An 18870-nucleotide genomic window follows, 5' to 3' on the forward strand; every position below is an offset into this window, starting at 1 on the left:
AACATGGACTTTTCATTGTTGCTTTTCAGATCGGAGTTCATGAGAAGAATGCTCAGGACAACTGGGTAAGTGTTTCCTTTTTTCCTCCTCTCCCTCTTTGGCGCACAGTCTGGCACGACTGAAGGTGGATGTGTTTTTCTCCCCCAGGTCAAGCCTCAGATCTGGGAGAGGGAAATGGCAGAGCAGAGCCGGGAGGTCGCCCGCTTGAAACACAGGTGTGGGAGCGTGACATGAGTTTTTATGGGTGTTTTGAGGGATGACAGCTGTGTTGTTTAGTGTCTAGTCAGAGGACGTGGCATTGCAACTCTTATAGAAGTCCATTCTTTTTCTGTATCCAAGACTGGATGGGATGGAAGGAAAGAGGCTGCTTGAAGGATACAGGAGGCAGAGACCAATGCCTGGAAGTCCAGAGACGCAGAACCCTCCGAGGAGAGGTAAGGAGCAGATGGTGATGTGCAGCAGCCTAATTTCTGCGGCAAAGCCTTTTCCTGTGGGTGATCATCGTGTGTCCTGGACAGAACCACAATTACTACCTAAAGACAGTAGGTGGTCTGAAGGGGTGACAGGAGGGTGTTCTCCTCTGGTGCCCCAGCCAGCGGAGCACCTGTCCCTGTGACTGGTGGAGCTCAGGCCCCTCCCCTGACTGTGGACCCTCCCACCTCCTCCAGCATCCCCTAGCTAAAGAGAGGAGCCTGGAGGGGATGATGGGACATGGGCCTTAGCTTTCTTCCCACCTTGACGCAATGTGAAGACTTTATTTTAGTTTTGTTTGAGGAGAAGTTCATTTCGTTACTATTTTTAACGTTGTCATTTTTATTTTATTTTTTTCTTGAACCATAGCCCTACGTTCCTAAATTCAGGCTCCATATAGCTTTGTCCTCTGATGTTATCAGGGCAAGTCTGCAGCTTCACTGCTAAATACCCATCGTTTTTCTTTTCTCGTTTATATATTAGTATAAGTACATTTCTATTCAGATATAGTTATATAATAATTTCCAATGTAGAAGGCAGCTTATAGATAAGCGAAAAGACTGAACAATCCACCTGGAGCCTGAAGAAACATACCCAGGTTGAGCATTCCCTGATGATACACCCCAATCAGTATTCTCCATTTACCCTTTTTTTAAGCTCATTTATTTTGAGAGAGAGAGAGAAAGAGAGAGAGAGAGAGAGAGAGAGAGAGAGAGTGTGTGTGTGTGTGTGTATGTGCGCGCGTCTGTGAGGAGCAGAGAGAGAGGCGGGGAGAGAGAATCTCAACACCGTCAGGGTGGAGCCGGATGCAGGGCTCGAACTCACAAGCTGTGAGATCATGACCTGAGCCAAAATCAAGAGTCAGATGATTAACTGACTGAGCCACCCAGGCATCCTTATTTTTATTCTTAATCTGTAATGAAATGGTGATTTCCCATAATGTATACTGAGAAACCTCTGTTTAGGTGATGACTTCTAGATTGCTAGTTGAGCCTGACCTGTCTACAGTTATTTGATTAATTGCGAAAAACATGAACTAGGGCACGGTGAGGTCTTTATCAAGGTGAGGGGATGGTTCTCCCCCTTATCCTTGGGGGTCACCTGAGGCATGTGGGATACCCTCTGCCTCTGGCCAAGGACCTGTGTGTAGGGAACAGTTTAAGATATTGGAGGAATGAGGTGAGGGCTTCTTCTAATTTCACACAGTCCACTAAAGTAGAATAAACCTCTATCCCTTCCAGGGTCCTTAGCAGATCCAGAAACTGGTGCAAGCTCTGTGAGTTACAGCAGCTCTGACTGTACGAAGAATGCAGACAAGGACAAGGTAAATCCTGGGACCATTCTCAGTCGTAACACTTTCGGGAAACCCTCATCTGTCTGTACAGCACGCTCTCCTGGCCTAGTCTCGTTTTGTGTGTTGTGTGATATGCCTGCTTGTTATTTGTTTTCCAAATGCACACTCTTAACCTAGGAGCCTACAAGCTTCTCTATTTTCAGCCTGTCATCTTTTTGTGGTAAGTTTAGAAGCCCAAAGCGCTTAGAGGCTGAGTACCCTAAAACTTTACCGTGTGTTTCTGGAAATAACGAGAGGAGGATGACCCCATATTCCAAACAGACGTCTCCTGGCCTGGGTCACCCCTGCCAGACCTCAACTCTGTGGGAACAGTGTGGCTGCTGTGTCTTCCTTTCTTGATTCTGGCTAGGAGATTAACCTGCTAGAAAGTCTACTGTATTGTTTAAAATTGAAAAATGCAAAACCCCATAATTACTCCAACTTTTTATTTTGAGCCCTGTGCAATTTAAAAATTTTTTTAATATTTATTTATTTCTGAGACAGAGAGAGACAGAGCACGAGTGGGGAAGGAGCAGAGAGAGAGGGAGACACAGAATCAGAAGCAGGCTCCAGGCTCTAACCTATCAGCACAGAGCCCAACGCGGGGCTTGAACTCACAAACCTTGAGATCATGAACTGAGCTGAAGTCAGTCACTCAACCGACTGAGCCACCCAGGTGTCCCTGTGCCCTGTGCGATTCAGAGTGGTCTTAGACAAAGTCATTATCATCACTCATCACCTTCCCGTCTTTGTTGGTAAATGAGTTGTCTGGAATCCTTCCAGCTATACCTTAGGTAAAAATAACCTGAACATTGTGTCCTTCGATTGTGTTCATATGAGCAGTTTCTGGTTGTGTCCCCAGTCACTGTTAGAGCTGATACAGTCTCATGACACATCCCAGGAGTTTTATACCAGAAATCAAAACACACTTGAATTAATTCTGTCATGTGAATTTTTACCTCTTGTTCTCTGTAGGACTTAATTACTCTGTGTCCTGTAGTATGCTTAAAATCAGAATTCCCTATGAATTAAGATGAACACATCTGAGCTTTGGAGACATTCACCACAAGTCACTTGTTCCTTACAGAAGACTCTCATTCCCCTGCAAGATCCCAGGCATCCTCCACTCCCCAGAGGTCTCAGAGGCCTTTGACAACACTTCAAGAGGGAAGACTCTTTTCAGGGAGAGGAGCAGAGGAGGCAAAGTGAGGGTCCGGCTGCAGAACTTTTCGTCAGGAGTGGCTGTGATTCCACGAGCAGAATATGAGCCATTTATTTGCACTAATTTGTTGTGTTCCTAATATATCAAAAACAGAGCATCAGGAGTCACTGCAGAGGACGGATGCAGGGTGAACTGGGACATAGATGCCTGCCTGTCTGGAGAATGCTGCTTCATTACTATGTAATTACTTCTGTTAACCCTCTAGGACGGGACCCTTGCCATTTTACTTCCGCAGACATGGGCAGTGATGTGTGGTGACAGCAGTTCCACCTCTTGCATCTACTACCCCAAGCTGAAGGTGGTATCCAGTTGCAGGGACAGAGTTTTCAGGTACTGATGCTACACTCTTGGATCCTGTTGGCAGAGAAGGTGGCAGGTGCTGACACGTTCTTCTCTGGGTTAAAGCTGCTTTGGGTATTGGTTCTCTTTTCTGGCATATGCACGTAGCTGTCACTTCTGTTCTCCAGGACAGTGTGGATCCATGGGGACTTCCTCCATTAACTGGAAGATTCTGCAGACAAGGACCCTAGACGCACCCCCATGGGCTATTCAGCACATCCACCTCCTGAACCTTGGTGGCCCTGGGGTCACTCCGAACCCTCCACCAGCAACACTTGGTAAGATGATCTGAGCGGTATGAGTTGACTTGTAAAGCACACTCATTTTTGTTGGTGTTAGGTCTTTGGCCAAGGTGCAGAGGTGGTACCACAGACCATTATGATGCAAGGGGAATGTGTCTGCCGCCATTACCACATTCCTTGTGTTTCATGATCGACATATCATCTTTCTGTCATTTCCTCCACTCTGTGTTGGTACAGGTGTCTCTCGTGGAGAAGGAATGGGGCTGTATGCAGAAAAGCAGACATAGCGGTTCATTAGAAATGCCCTGCCCGCGGGCTGGGCTCTGTGAGGCATGAGGCACAGCCTAATGTATATCCATGTACTCGAGCCCCAGCCATCCATCATTGTTTGATGAGTGATGAAAACATCTGAATCAAGGCTTTTACAAGTCTTCGTCAGGGTTTACAGGATGGGTGTTCCACTTCTTGGGGATCACCTGAGGGATGAGGCACACCCTCTGCATGTGATTTGTGATCTGACTGGAGCAAAGAGTTTCAGTTGTGTGAGGAATGTGAGGAGGGTTTTTTTGTTTTGTTTTGTTTTGTTTTGTTTTTAATCCCCCAACAGTCTACTCAAATCAGAGTAAATGTCCATCCCATCCAGGGCCTTTAGCATATCCAGGAGCTGGTGTCACCCCCGTGAGTGATACCAATACTGACTCTACCAAAAGTGCCGAGAAGTACAAGGGAAATGCTCTGGCCATTTTCAGTTCTAAGTCTCTCCTGACACCCACATCTTTCTGTACAGCACACTCTCCTGCCAATGTCTCTGGTTTCTGTGTCATATGATATGTCTGCTTGTTTTTTTATGTTCCAAATGCACAACCTTTACCGAATAGTCTACGGGCTTCTCTACTGGCCACCTGGCATCTCTTTGTGTAAGTTTACAAGTTAAGTGTGCTTAGGGGTGAGGACCTTAGGGCTTTTCCAGTGTGTTCCTGGAAATAAGCCAAGGTGGATGATCCCACACTCCACTTGGAAGTCTCCTGGCTTGCCTCATTCTTTCTGGATCTCCTCAATGTGGCATCACTGCTCTTGCTGTTTCTTCCTCTCCTGTTTCTGTCAAGGGTTTTAATGTGTTCAGAAAATCTGTGGATATCTCTACAACCTGAAAATGCAAACTCCCTTCACTGCAACTTATATTTTTGTATGTGTCATATAGAGTGGTCTTAGCGTAACTTTCATATCCATCAGCATTCAATCTTTTTGTGGTAAACATGCTGTCCAGAATCCCTTCAGGTGTGCCCTGGGTATGAACATTCTGAACTATAAGAGGTGACATACTTGTTGTAGAAAACACGCACTGAAAGTTAAGTTGTGAAGAGAAAAAAATCCAAAATGACCTGTGTGGCAAGTCCCCACCATGGTCTTCACTTGGGTTCACATGAGCAGGTTCTGTGGTGTCCTGTGTCACAGGTACGGGTAAAACACGGAAATTTACACCAGAAATCAAAGTGCATTTGTGTTAATTTTGTTAATTAGAATTTTAGCTTATATTTTTAGAGGACAAAAGTACCCTGCAAATTTTACTCTACTTAAGCTGAGAAGTACCTCTGAATTAAAATAAATTAGCTGAGCCCAATTAACATGTATAGGCGAAGTGTTTCTCTAAGAGCATGCTTTTTTCCAGATTCTCTGCAGGACCTCAGGCTCCCTATCGCTCCATGTGTCTCTGTGCCACTGGATAGCACTTCCAGAGAGGAGGAGACCCTACTGTCAGGAGAGCAGCAGATCGGGCACAGGCGGGGGCTTAGAGGCAGAGCTTTGAGCCACAAGGGCTATGATTCCCTGGGTGGAAACTGGGACTGTCATTCCTTCTCATTCTATAGTTCTTCACATACACAGTAAGCAGCCTTTGTGGCGGAGGGGTATAAACGGTGGGGGGTGACTGTGGACTTAGGTGTCTTCCTATGGGGAGTATGCTATTTTATTAATTTAGTATTCACTCCATAAATCCTCTAGGAAAAGAGCCCTTGCTCTTTTCACAGTGGTCACAAAGAGGGGACAAAGGAGCTGGGACAGAGGAGCTGGGTGGCACCATTTCCCTCCTCTGCCCCCCAGCATAAACACAGAGCCACCTACCGGAAACAAGGCAATTCCCACACTGACTGCCTAACCTGCTTACACCAAGCCCCACCTTCCTGTGCTCTGGCGAGACTGGCCTTCTAGGTCAAGCTTGCCTCGGTCCCAGAGGAGCTGGCCCCTTCTCCAGAAGACCAGCAGAAGCCCCTGACCACAGCACCTCTCTTGACCAGACAGTTGTGCAGGGCTTCACTTCTAGTGGCAGTCGTTCCAAGTCTCATTTAACAAGCAGATCAGAGCAGACCTAGATAAAACTCCCCACGTTCCGGCCAAGGACCATACATTGCCCATACGACTGGCCTGAAGGATAGTGCAGCCAGAACACAAAACAGTGCACGCAACACACACCACAGTCACTCCCTGATGTGCCTGGCCCTGGACACTAGATGACATCCTCTTCATAAAGCCATTTATCTCACAGGCAGGTAACATAAGGAGCTTTTGGAACACAGAGAAGGCAAATACTCAGCCAAAATGCCAAGACAAGAGGAATGCATCCCAAATGAAGGAACAAGATAAGGTTATGGCCAGAAAATGGAAGGAACACTTCCAAACTCATTCTATGAGGCCAGCATTGTCTTGAGTCCAAAGTGGACAAAGATTCCACTAAAAAGGAGAACTACAGACCAATTTCCCTGATGAAACTGAATGCAAAAATTCTCACAAAAAATAAGCAAACCAGATCCAACAATACATAAAAAGAAGTATTCACCATAATGAGGTGGGGTTTTTTCCTGGGATGCACAGCTGATTCAATATCTGCAAATCAAGTGATGTGATACATCACATTAACCAAAAAAAGGATAAGAACCACATGATGCTCTCAATAGATGCAGAAAAAGCATTTGACAAAATACAGCCTTCTTTCTTTTTTTTTTTAATTTTTTTTTTTTTTTTCAACGTTTATTTATTTTTGGGACAGAGAGAGACAGAGCATGAACGGGGGAGGGGCAGAGAGAGAGGGAGACACAGAATCGGAAACAGGCTCCAGGCTCCGAGCCATCAGCCCAGAGCCCGACGCGGGGCTCGAACTCACGGACCGCGAGATCGTGACCTGGCTGAAGTCGGACGCTTAACCGACTGCGCCACCCAGGCGCCCCCTTCTTTCTTGATGAAAAAACCCTCACGAAAGGAGGGATAGAAGGATCGTGCCTCAACATCATAATGTCCATATGTGAAAGTCCCAAAGCTAATATCATCTTCAATGGAGAGAAACTGAGAAGCTTTCCCCCTAAGGTCAGGAACATGACAAGGACTAAAACATAAATTAAAAAAAAAAAAAAGAAACAGTACAAGAGATGAAGATGGACACTATCTCATAATAAAGAGGACAATCAAACAATAAGATCCAACGATTGTAAATTTTTATGCATCCAACATGCAATCACCAGATATATGAAAGAATTAACAACAAACATAAAGGAACTAATTTATAATAATGATAGTAGAGGACTTTAACACATTACTTACATCAAAGGACACATCCTCTAACAGAAAATCAACAAGGAAACAGTGGCTTTGAATGACACACTGGACCAGATGGGTTTAACAGATATATTCAGAACACTCCATACTAAAATGGCCGAATACACATTCTTTTCAAGTGCACATGGGACATTCTCCAGAATCGATCACATTCTAGGTTACAAATCAGGCCTCAACAAGTACACAAAGATGAGATCAGACCAAGCATCTTTTCTGACCACAAAGCTAGGAAATGTGAAGTCAACCACAAAAAAAAGGGGGTGGGGGAACCACAAATAAAGGGAGGTTAAACAACATGCTACTAAATGAATGGGCCAACCAGGAAATCAATGAGAAAATACACTGGTAAAAACTTTAGAATGTGGCAAAAGCAGTCCTAAGACAGTATATAACAATACAAGCCTACCTTAAAAAGCAAGAAAAAATCTCAAACAATCCAAACTTACAATTAAAGGATGATAAAAAGAACAATCCAAGGCTAAAGACAGCAGAAGGAAGGAAATAATAAAGATTAAAGCAGAAATAAGTGATACAGAAACAAAAAACAGTAGACCAAGTCAGTGAAACCAGGGGCTGGTTCTTTGAAAACAGTTATCAACTTGAAAGCCTCCTAGCCAGACTTATCACAAAGAAAAAAGAAAGAATTTAAATAAATAAAATCACAAATAAGAGAGGAGAAATAACAGTCAACACCACAGAAATACAATTAGAAGACAATATTATGAAAAACTAAATGCAAACAAATTGGACACTCTGAGAGAAATGGATAAATTCATAGAAACACATAAACTACCAAAACTGAAATAGGAAGATATAGAAAATCTGAAACCAGAAAGAAATTGAATCAGTAATTTAAAAAATATCTCCCCAAACACAAGAGTTCAGGGCCAGATGGCTTCACTGATGAATTCTACCAAATATTTAAGGAAGAGGTAATATCTATTCTTCTCAAATTATTACAAAAAATAAAAAAGAAGGAAAACTTACAAATTCATGTTATGAGACCATCACTACCCTGATACCAAAACCAGATAAAAACGAAAACGGGCGCCTGGGTGGCTCAGTCGGTTGAGCGTCCGACTTCGCCTCAGGTCATGATCTCACAGTCTGTGAGTTCGAGCCCCACATCGGGCTCCGTGCTGACAGTTCAGAGCCTGGAGCCTGTTTCGGATTCTGTGTCTCCCTCTCTCTCTCTGACCCTCCCCCGTTCATGCTCTGTCTCTCTCTGTCTCAAAAATAAATAAGTGTTAAAAAAAAAATTAAAAAAAACGAAAACTGCAGGGGCACCTGGGTGGCTCGGTCGGTTGACTGTCCAACTCTTAATTTCTGATTAGGTCATTGTCTTGCGGTTCATGGGTTCAAGTCCCACATTGGACCTGCGCTGACAGTGCAGAGCCTACTCAGGATTCTCTCTCTCCCTGTCTCTCTGCCTCTCCCTCACTTTTATGTACTCTATCTCTCTAAGTAAATAAATAAACATTTGAAAATATGTTTTTAAAAATTTTTAATAAAAGTGAACGCCAATACCCTGATGAGCATGTATGCAGAAATTCTCATTAAATACCTTCAAATGAAATTCAACAATACATTAACAGAACCATTTCCCATAATCAAGTGGGATATATTTCTGGGCTGCAAGGGTGGTTCCACACGCACAGATCAATCAACATGATGCACCACAGTAAGAGAAGAAAGGATAAGAAAAATAAGATGCTTTCAACAGATGCAGAAAAAGCAACTGGCAAAATGTCACATCCATTCATGATAAAAACCCTCAGCAAAGTAGATTGAGACTCAACACACCTGCACATAATAAAGGTCATCTATGAAAAACCCACAGCTAATCTCATCCTGAATGAGGAAAAATTGAAAGCTTTTCCTCTAAGGTCAGGAACAAGACAGAGATGTCCCCTCTCACCACTGTTATTCCACATAGTACTGAAAGTCCCGGACATAGCAATCAGACAACAAAAAGAAATAAAAGGAATCCAAATCAGCAAGGAAGAAGTAGAACTTTTGCTATTTGTAAATGACATGATGCTCCATACAAAAAACATGAAAGAATCCCATAAAAATTGCTAGAATTGATATATGAATTCCACAAGTCACAATATACAAAAATCAATGTACAGAAATCTATTGCATTTCTATAAACGAATCATGAATTAACAGAAAGAGAAATTAAGGAATCAATCCCATTGACAGGTGCACCAAATACCACAAGATACCAGGAATAAACCTAAGCAAAGAGGTGAAAGGCCTGTACTCTCAAGGCTATGAAACGCTGATGAAAGAAATGGAAGAGGACACAAAGAAATGGAAATACATTTCATGTTCATGGATGGGAAGAACAAATACTGTTAAAATGCCTACTCTCCTCAAAACAATCTATACATGTAATGAAATCCCTATGACATTAACAAAATTTTTTTAAATATATGAAATTTATTGTCAAATTGGATTCCATATAACACCCAGTGCTCATCCCAACAGGTGTCCTCCTCAATGCCCATCACCCACCCTTCCCTCCCTCCCATCCCCCATCAACCCTCAGTTCATTCTCAGTTTTTAAGAGTCTCTTATGGTTTGGCTCCCTCCCTCTCTAACTTTTTTTTCCCCTTCCCCTCCCCCATGGTCTTCTGTTAAGTTTCTCAGGATCCTCATAAGAGTGAAAACATACGGTATCTGTCTTTCTCTATATGGCTTATTTCACTTAGCATCACACTCTCCAGTTCCATCCACGTTGCTACAAAGGGCCATATTTCATTCTTTCTCATTGCCACGTAGTACTACATTGTATATATAAACCACAATTTCTTTATCCATTCAACAGTTGATGGACATTTAGGCTCTTTCCATAATTTGGCTATTGTTGAGAGTACTGCTATAAACATTGGGGTACAAGTGCCCCTATGCATCAGCACTCCTGTATCCCTTGGGTAAATTCCTAGCAGGGCTATTGCTTCGTCATAGGGTAGGTCTATTTTTAATTTTTTGAGGAACTTCCACACTGTTTTCCAGAGTGGCTGCACCAGTTTGCATTCCCACCAAAAGTGCAAGAGGGTTTCTGTTTCTCCACATCCTCTCCAGCATCTATAGTCTCCTGATTTGTTCATTTTGGCTACTCTGACTGGCGTGAGGTGGTATCTGAGTGTGGTTTTGATTTGTGTTTCCCTGATGAGGAGCGACGTTGAGCATCTTTTCATGTGCCTGTTGGCCATCCGGATGTCTTCTTTAGAGAAGTGTCTCTTCATGTTTTCTGCCCATTTCTTCACTGGATTATTTGTTTTTCGGGTGTGGAGTTTGGTGAGCTCTTTATAGATTTTGGATACTAGTCCGTTGTCCGATATGTCATTTGGAAATATCTTTTCCCATTCCGTTGGTTGCCTTTTAGTTTTGTTGGTTGTTTCCTTTGCTGTGCAGAAGCTTTTTATCTTCATAAGGTCCCAATAGTTCATTTTTGCTTTTAATTCCCTTGCCTTTGGGGATGTGTCAAGTAAGAGATTGCTACGGCTGAGGTCAGAGAGGTTTTTTCCTGCTTTCTCCTCTAGGGTTTGGATGGTTTCCTGTCTCACATTCACGTCCTTCATCCATTTTGAGTTTATTTTTGTGAATGGTGTGAGAAAGTGGTCTAGTTTCAACCTTCTGCATGTCGCTGTCCAGTTCTCCCAGCACCATTTGTTAAAGAGACTGTCTTTTTTCCATTGGATGTTCTTTCCTGCTTTGTCAAAGATTAGTTGTCCATCCGTTTGTGGGTCTAGTTCTGGGGTTTCTATTCTATTCCATTGGTCTATGTGTCTATTTTTGTGCCAATACCATGCCGTCTGGATGATTACAGCTTTGTAGTAGAGGCTAAAGTCTGGGATTGTGATGCCTCCTGCTTTGGTCTTCTTCTTCAAGATTACTTTGGCTATTCGGAGCCTTTTGTGCTTCCATATGAATTTTAGGATTGCTTGTTCTGGATTTGAGAAGAATGATGGTGCAATTTTGACTGGGATTGCATTGAATGTGTAGATAGCTTTGGGTAGTATTGACATTTTAACAATATTCATTCTTCCAACCCATGAGTACTGAATGTTTTCCCATTGCTTTATATCTTCTTCAATTTCCTTCATCAGCTTTCTATAGTTTTCAGCATACAGATCTTGTACATCTTTGGTTAGATTTATTCCTAGGTATTTTATGCTTCTTGGTGCAAGTGTGAATGGGATCAGTTTCTTTATTTGTCTTTCTGTTGCTTCATTATTCGTGTATAAGAATGCAACGGATTTCTGTACATTGAATTTGTATCCTGCAACTTTGCTGAATTCATGTATCAGTTCTAGCAGACTTTTGGTGGAGTCTATCGGATTTTCCATGTATACTATCATGTCATCTGAAAAAAGTGAAAGCTTGACTTCATCTTTGCCAATTTTGATGCCTTTGATTTCCTTTTGTTGTCTGATTGCTGATGCTAGAACTTCCAACGCTATGTTAAACAACAGCGGTGAGAGTGGACATCCCTGTCGTGTTCCTGATCTCAGGGAAAAAGCTCTCAGTTTTTCCCCATTGAGGATGATGTTAGCTGTGGGCTTTTCATAAATGGCTTTTATGATGTTTAAGTATGTTCCTTCTATCTTGACTTTCTTGAGGGTTTTTATTAAGAAAGGATGCTGAATTTTGTCAAATGCTTTTTTTGCATGGATTGACAGGATCATATGATTCTTATCTTTTCTTTTATTAATGTGATGTATCACGTTGATGGATTTGCAAATGTTGAACCAGTCCTGCATCCTAGGAATGAATCCCACTTGATCATGGTGAATAATCCTTTTTATAAGCTGTTAAATTCGATTTGCTAGCATCTTATTGAGAATTTTGGCATCCATATTCATCAGGGATATTGGCCTGTAGTTCTCTTTTTTTTTTTTTTTTTTTTTTTTTTGCTGGGTCTCTGCCTGGTTTGGGAAACAAAGTAACACTGGCTTCATAGAATGAGTCTGGTAGTTTTCCTTCCCTTTCAGTTTTTTGGAACAGCTTGAGAAGGATAGGTATTATCTCTGCTTTAAATGTCTGGTAGAATTCCCCAGGGAAGCCATCTGGTCCTGGACTCTTATTTGTTGGGAGATTTTTGACAACTGATTCAATTTCTTCGCTGGTTATGGGTCTGTTCAAGGTTTCGATTTCCTCCTGTTTGAGTTTTGGAAGTGTGTGGGTGCTTAGGAATTTGTCCCTTTTTCCAGGTTGTCCAGTTTGTTGGCATATAATTTTTCATAATATTCCCTGATAATTTCTTGTATTTCTGAGGGATTGGTTGTAATAATTCCATTTTCATTCATGATTTTATCTAGTTGGGTCATCTCCCTTTTCTTTTTGAGAAGCCTGGCTAGAGGCTTATCAATTTTGTTTATTTTTTCAAAAAACCAACTCTTGGTTTCGTTGATGTGCTCTACAGTTTTTTTAGATTCTATATTGTTTATTTCTGCTCTGATCTTTATTATTTCTCTTCTTCTGCTGGGTTGAGGCTGCCTTTGCTGTTCTGCTTCTATTTCTTTTAGGTGTGCTGTTAGATTTTGTTTTTGGGATTTTTCTTGTTTCTTGAGATAGGCCTGGATTGCAATGTATTTTCCTCTCAGGACTGCCTTCGCTGCATCCCAAAGCGTTTGGATTGTTGCATTTTCATTTTCGTTTGTTTCCATATATTTTTTAATTTCTTCCCTAATTGCCTGGCTGATCCATTCATTCTTTAGTAGGGTGTTCTTTAACCTCCATGCTTTTGGAGGTTTTCCAGACTTTTTCCTGTGGTTGATTTCAAGCTTCATAGCATTGTGGCCCAAAAGTATGCATGGTATGATCTCAATTCTTGTATACTTATGAAGGGCTGTTTTGTGACCCAGTATGTGATCTATCTTGGAGAATGTTCCATGTGCACTCGAGAAGAAAGTATATTCTGTTGCTTTGGGATGCAGAGTTCTAAATATATCTGTCAAGTCCATCTGATCCAATGTATCATCCCGGGCCCTTGTTTCTTTATTGACCATGTGTCTAGATGATCTATCCATTGTTGTAAGTGCGGTATTAAAGTCCCCTGCAATTACCACATCCTTGTCAATAAGGTTGCTTATGTTTGTAATTGTTTTATATATTTGGGGGCTTGGGTATTCGGCGCATAGACATTTATAATTGTTAGTTCTTCTTGATGGATAGACCCTGTAATTATTATATAATGCCCTTCTTCATCTCTTGCTACAGCCTTTAATTTAAAGTCTAGTTTGTCTTATATAAGTATGGCTACTCCAGCTTTCTTTTGACTTTCAGTAGCATGATAGATAGTTCTCCATCCCCTCACTTTCAATATGAAAGTGTCCTCAGGTCTAAAATGAGTCTCTTGTGGACAGCAAATGGGTCTTGTTTTTTTATCCATTCTGATACTCTATGTCTTTTGGTTGGCGCATTTAGTCCATTTACATTCAGTGTTATAGAAAGATATGGGTTTAGAGTCATTGTGATGTCTGTAGGTTTCATGCTTGTAGCGATATCTCTGGTACTTTGTCTCACAGGATCCCCCTTAGGATCTCTTGTAGGGCTGGTTTAGTGGTGATGAATTCCTTCAGTTTTTGTTTGGGAAGACCTTTATCTCTCCTTCTATTCTAAACGACAGATTTGCTGGATAGAGGATTCTTGGCTGCATATTTTTTCTGTTCATCACATTGAAGATTTCCTGCCATTCCTTTCTGGCCTGCCAAGTTTCAGTAGAGAGATCCGTCACGAGTCTTATCAGTGTCCCTTTATATGTTAGAGCACGTTTATCCCTAGCTGCTTTCAGAATTTTCTCTTTATCCTTGCATTTTGCCAGTTTCACTATGATATGTTGTGCAGAAGATCGATTCAAGTTACGTCTGAAGGGAGTTCTCTGTGCCTCTTGGATTTCAATGCCTTTTTCCTTCCCCAGATCAGGGAATTTCTCAGCTATGATTTCTTCAAGTACACCTTCAGCACCTTTCCCTCTCTCTTCCTCCTCTGGAATACCAATTATGCATAGATTATTTCTCTTTAGTGCATCACTTAGTTCTCTAATTTTCCCCTCATACTCCTGGATTTTTTTATCTCTCTTTTTCTCAGCTTCTTCTTTTTCCATAATTTTATCTTCTAGTTCACCTATTCTCTCCTCTGCCTCTTCAATCCAAGCTGTGGTCATCTCCATTTTATTTTGCAGCTCATTAATAGCATTTTTTAGCTCCTCCTGGCTGTTCCTTAGTCCCTTGATCTCTGTAGCAATAGATTCTGTGCTGTCCTTTATACTGTTTTCAAGCCCAGCAATTCATTTTATGACTATTATTCTAAATTCACTTTCTGTTATATTGTTTAAATCGTTTTTGATCAGTTCATTAGCTGTCATTATTTCCTGGAGGTTTTTTTATGGGCAATTCTTCCATTCCATCATTTTGGATAGTCCCTGGAGTGGTGTGGAACAGCAGGGCACTTCGCCTGTGCTGTCTTGAATAACTTGCATTGGTGGGCGGGGCCGCAGTCAGACCTGATGTCTGCCCCCAGCCCACCGCTGGGGCCACAGTCAGACTGGTGTGTACCTTCTCTTCCCTTCTCCTAGGTGCGGGATTCACTGTGGGGTGGCGTGGCCCGTCTGGGCTACTTGCACACTGCCAGGCTTGTGGTGCTGGGGATCTGGCATATTAGCTGGGGTTGATCGGCCAGGTGCACAGGGTTGGGAGGGGCAGGCTCAGCTCCCTTTTCCTTTGGGTATCCGCTTCGGGATGGGCCCTGCGGCACCGGGAGGGAGTCAGACCCGCCGGAGGGATGGATCCGCAGAAGCACAGCGTTGGGTGTTTGCACGGTGCACGCAAGTTCCCTGACAGGAACTGGTTCCCTTTGGGATTTTGGATGGGGGATGGGCGAGGAAGATGGCGCTGGCTAGCGCCTTTGTTCCCCACCAAGCTGCGCTCTGTTGTCCAGGGCTCAACAACTCTCCCTCCCATTGTCCTCCAGCCCTCCCGTTTTCCGAGCAGATCTAACTTATAACCTTCCAGATGTTAAGTCCCGCTTGCTGTCAGAACACACTCTGTCCAGCCCCTCCACTTTTGCAAGGCAGACTCAGGGGCTCCTCTTTGCCAGCGGGCTGCCCCTCCACCCCGGCTCCCTCCCGCCAGTCCATGTAGCGCGCACCGCCTCTCCGCCCTTCCTACCCTCTTCCATGGACCTCTTGTCTACGCTTGGTTCCGGAGACTCCGTTCTGTGAGTCTTCTGGCAATTTTCTGGGTTATTTAGGCAGGTGTGGGTGGAATCTAAGTGACCCGCAGAACGTGGTGAGCCCAGCGTCCTTCTATGCCACCATCTTCCCAGAAGCCTCCAACAAAATATTTTTCACAGAACTTCAATGAATAATCCTAAAATTTGTATGGAAACACAAACGACCCCAAACAGCCAAAACAAAACTTGTAGAAGACAAGCAACGCTGGAGGCATCACAATTCCAGACTTTAGGTTTTATTACAAAGCTATAGTGATCAGAACAGTATGGTACTGAGGGAAAACACACACACACACACACACACACACACACACACACACACAGATCAATAGAATGGAAACCCAGAAATGAACTCACAAGTATATGGTCAAAGTGGGAAAGAATATCCAATGGAAAAGATAGTCTTGGGGTACATGGGTGGCTCAGTCACTTAAGCATCTGACTCTTGCATTCAGATCAGGTCATGATGTCAGGGTTCATGAGTTTGGACCCCACGTCAGTGCAGAGCCTGCTTGGGATTCTCTCTCCTTCTCTCTCTGTCCCTCCTCTGTATTCTCTGTCTCTGTCTCTCTCTCTCTCAAAAATACAGATGGCCAACAGGCACATGAAAAGATGCTCAACCTCACTCATCATCAGGGAAATACAAATCAAATCACACTGAGATACCACTTTACACCAGCCAGAGTGGCTCAAATGGACAAATTAGGAAACTACAGACGCTGCTGACAAGGGTGTGGAGAAACAGGAAACCTCTTGCACTGTTGGTAGGAATGCAAACTGGTGCAGCTCTCTGGAACACAGTGTGGAGGTTTCTCAAAAAATTAAAAGTAGAGGTACCCTATGACCCAGCAATAACACTACCAGGAATTTACCCAAGGGATACAGGAGTGCTGATGCATAGGGGCACTTGTACACCAATGTTTATAGCAGCACTTTCAACAAGAGCCAAATTATGGAAAGAGCCTAAATGTCCATCAACTGATGAATGGATAAAATTAACGTGGCTTATATATTCAATGGAATACTACTTGGCAATGAGAAAGAATGAAATCATGCCATTTGCAGCAACATGAATGGAACTGGAGGGTAGTATACTGAGTGAAATAAGTCAGAGAAGGACAGATATCCTATGTTTTCACTCATATGTGGATTGTGAGAAACTGAACAGAAGACCATGGGGGAAGGGAAGGGGAAAAAAATAGGCACAAACAGAGAGGGAGCGAGGCAAACCACAACATCCTTAAATACAGAGAACAAACTAAGTGTGAATGGGGGGGTGGGGGAGAGGGAAAATGGGTGATGGACACTGAGGAGGGCATTTGTTGGGATGAGCAGTGGGGTTGTATGTAAGCCAATTTGACAATAAATTATATTCACAAAATAAACAAACATAAAAAAAGTCTTTAACATATGGTTTTAGGAAAACTAGACAGCAACATGCAAACAAACACGGAACACTTTCTTTTTTTTAAAATTTTTTTTTTCAACATTTATTTATTTTTTGGGACAGAGGGAGACAGAGCATGAACAGGGGAGGGGCAGAGAGAGAGAGGGAGACACAGAATTGGAAACAGGCTCCAGGCTCTGAGCCATCAGCCCAGAGCCCGACGCGGGGCTCGAACTCACGGACCGCGAGATCGTGACCTGGCTGAAGTCGGACGCTTAACCGACTGCGCCACCCAGGCGCCCCGTGGAACACTTTCTTACAACATACACAAAAATAAATTCCAAATGGATAAAGACCCATGTGTGAAACCTGAAACCACAAAAACCCCAGAGGAAAACACAGGCGGTAACTTATTTGACACTGGCTGTACCAACTTCTTTGTAGATACGTCTCCTGATGTAAGGGAAACACAAGCAAAAATAATGGGACTTGATAAAAATAAAAAGCTTCTATAACAAAGGAAACAATAAACAAAATTAAATGTAACCTACAGAATGGAAGATATTTGCAAACAACAACTGATAAAAGGCTGGTATCCAAAACATATAAGGTTATACAACATCCAAAAAATGAGAAATCCAATTAAAAGTGGGCAGAAGACATTAAGAGACATTTTCCCAAAGAAGACACACAGATAGCCAAGAGACTCATGAAAAGATGCTCAACACTGATCATCAGGGAAATACAATCCAAAAGTACAATGAGATACCACCTTACATCTGTCAGAATGACTAAAATCAATGAATGACGAAACCACACGTGTTGCCAAGGATGTGGGGAAAGAGGAACCCTCTTGCATGGCTAGTAGAAATGCAAACTGGTGCAGCCACTCTGGACAACATCATGGAGATTCCTCAAAAAATTGAAAACAGAACTACCTTACAATCCAGCAATTTCACTACAAGGTATTTACACAAAGAATACAAAAATAATACTTCAAAGGGATACATGCACCCTGATGTTTATAGCAGCATTTTCTACAGCAGCCAAATTACAGAAATTGCCCAAGCTTCCATCAACTGATGAATAAACTGAGATGTAGTATATGGGATGGAACATTATTTAGCCATAAAAACATGAAATCTCATCATTTGCCACGAGGTGGATGGAGCGAGAGAATGTTATGCTGGGTGAAATAAGCCTGTCAGACAAAGACAAATACCAGGTGATTTCACTAACACATGGAAATGAAAGAAAACAAAGGGGGGGAAAAAGGGGACAGTAACGAACAAACAGACTCTTAACTAGGAAACAAACTGAGGGTTTCCACAGTGGGATGGCGGGGGGGGGGGGGGGGGAAAGGAATGGATGAAACAGGTGATGGGGATTAAGACGTGCACCTGGGATGAGCACCGGATGACGTGTGGAAGTGTTGCTCTATATTGTACACCTGAAACTAATATTACACTCTACCATTACCAACTGGAATTTGAGCTAAAAAATAACATAAGGTTAATGACACCTACCTACCAGGTTTTCTGTAGTTTTCAATCACTTCCCTATGTGGGAAAAATAAGCATGAAATTTTTTAAAAGCATGTATGATGTGGGGGACAGTTTGTGCCCTTACCTCGGTCTCTGGTTCCAGCAGGACTCGGAGAGTGGGTCCCAGCTCATTCTTCTAGAAGGTCCTGAGACGAATATTTCATGTATTCACATCCTAACTGAAAGCAGCTCCCGGTCTTCTGAATTTCTGTCAGGATTTCTCCCTGGAAACCAGCCTGAATCTGGAGCAAACCATCCACGGCATCCATGATGTGATGTCGTGAGACCCCTCGATCCACGGGTCCTTTAATAAAATACGTCTTGTTCAAATACTGTCCGGGAAAGTGAGGAATGAAACACGGGAACAGCCCACAAAATGCAAGGGCCTGTGCTGCTGACCGACTGGCCAGTGCCCAGGGAAGCCACCCAGGGCCCTCTCCTCAACACTCAGTGCAACAAGGCAGCTTCTCTCTGGCGACTCA

General features: G+C 42.9%; 1 protein-coding gene across 1 annotated transcript in view; it reads left to right on the forward strand.

Moving 5' to 3' along the window:
* The first annotated feature begins 351 nt into the window (after positions 1-351).
* The window catches only part of FRMD4B (FERM domain containing 4B), a 425720-nt gene continuing 407201 nt past the window's right edge, over positions 352-18870 (forward strand). Inside the window, exons 1-2 of the mRNA XM_086680927.1 lie at positions 352-434; positions 1713-1795. The gene's annotated coding sequence lies outside the window, so the exon portion shown is untranslated. The remainder of the gene's footprint in view (positions 435-1712; positions 1796-18870) is intronic.

This window comes from Puma concolor, chromosome A2, assembly GCF_028749965.1.
Source record: "Puma concolor isolate L17-30 chromosome A2, mPumCon1.1.hap2, whole genome shotgun sequence".
In the NCBI taxonomy this organism is placed as follows: Eukaryota; Metazoa; Chordata; class Mammalia; order Carnivora; family Felidae; genus Puma; species Puma concolor.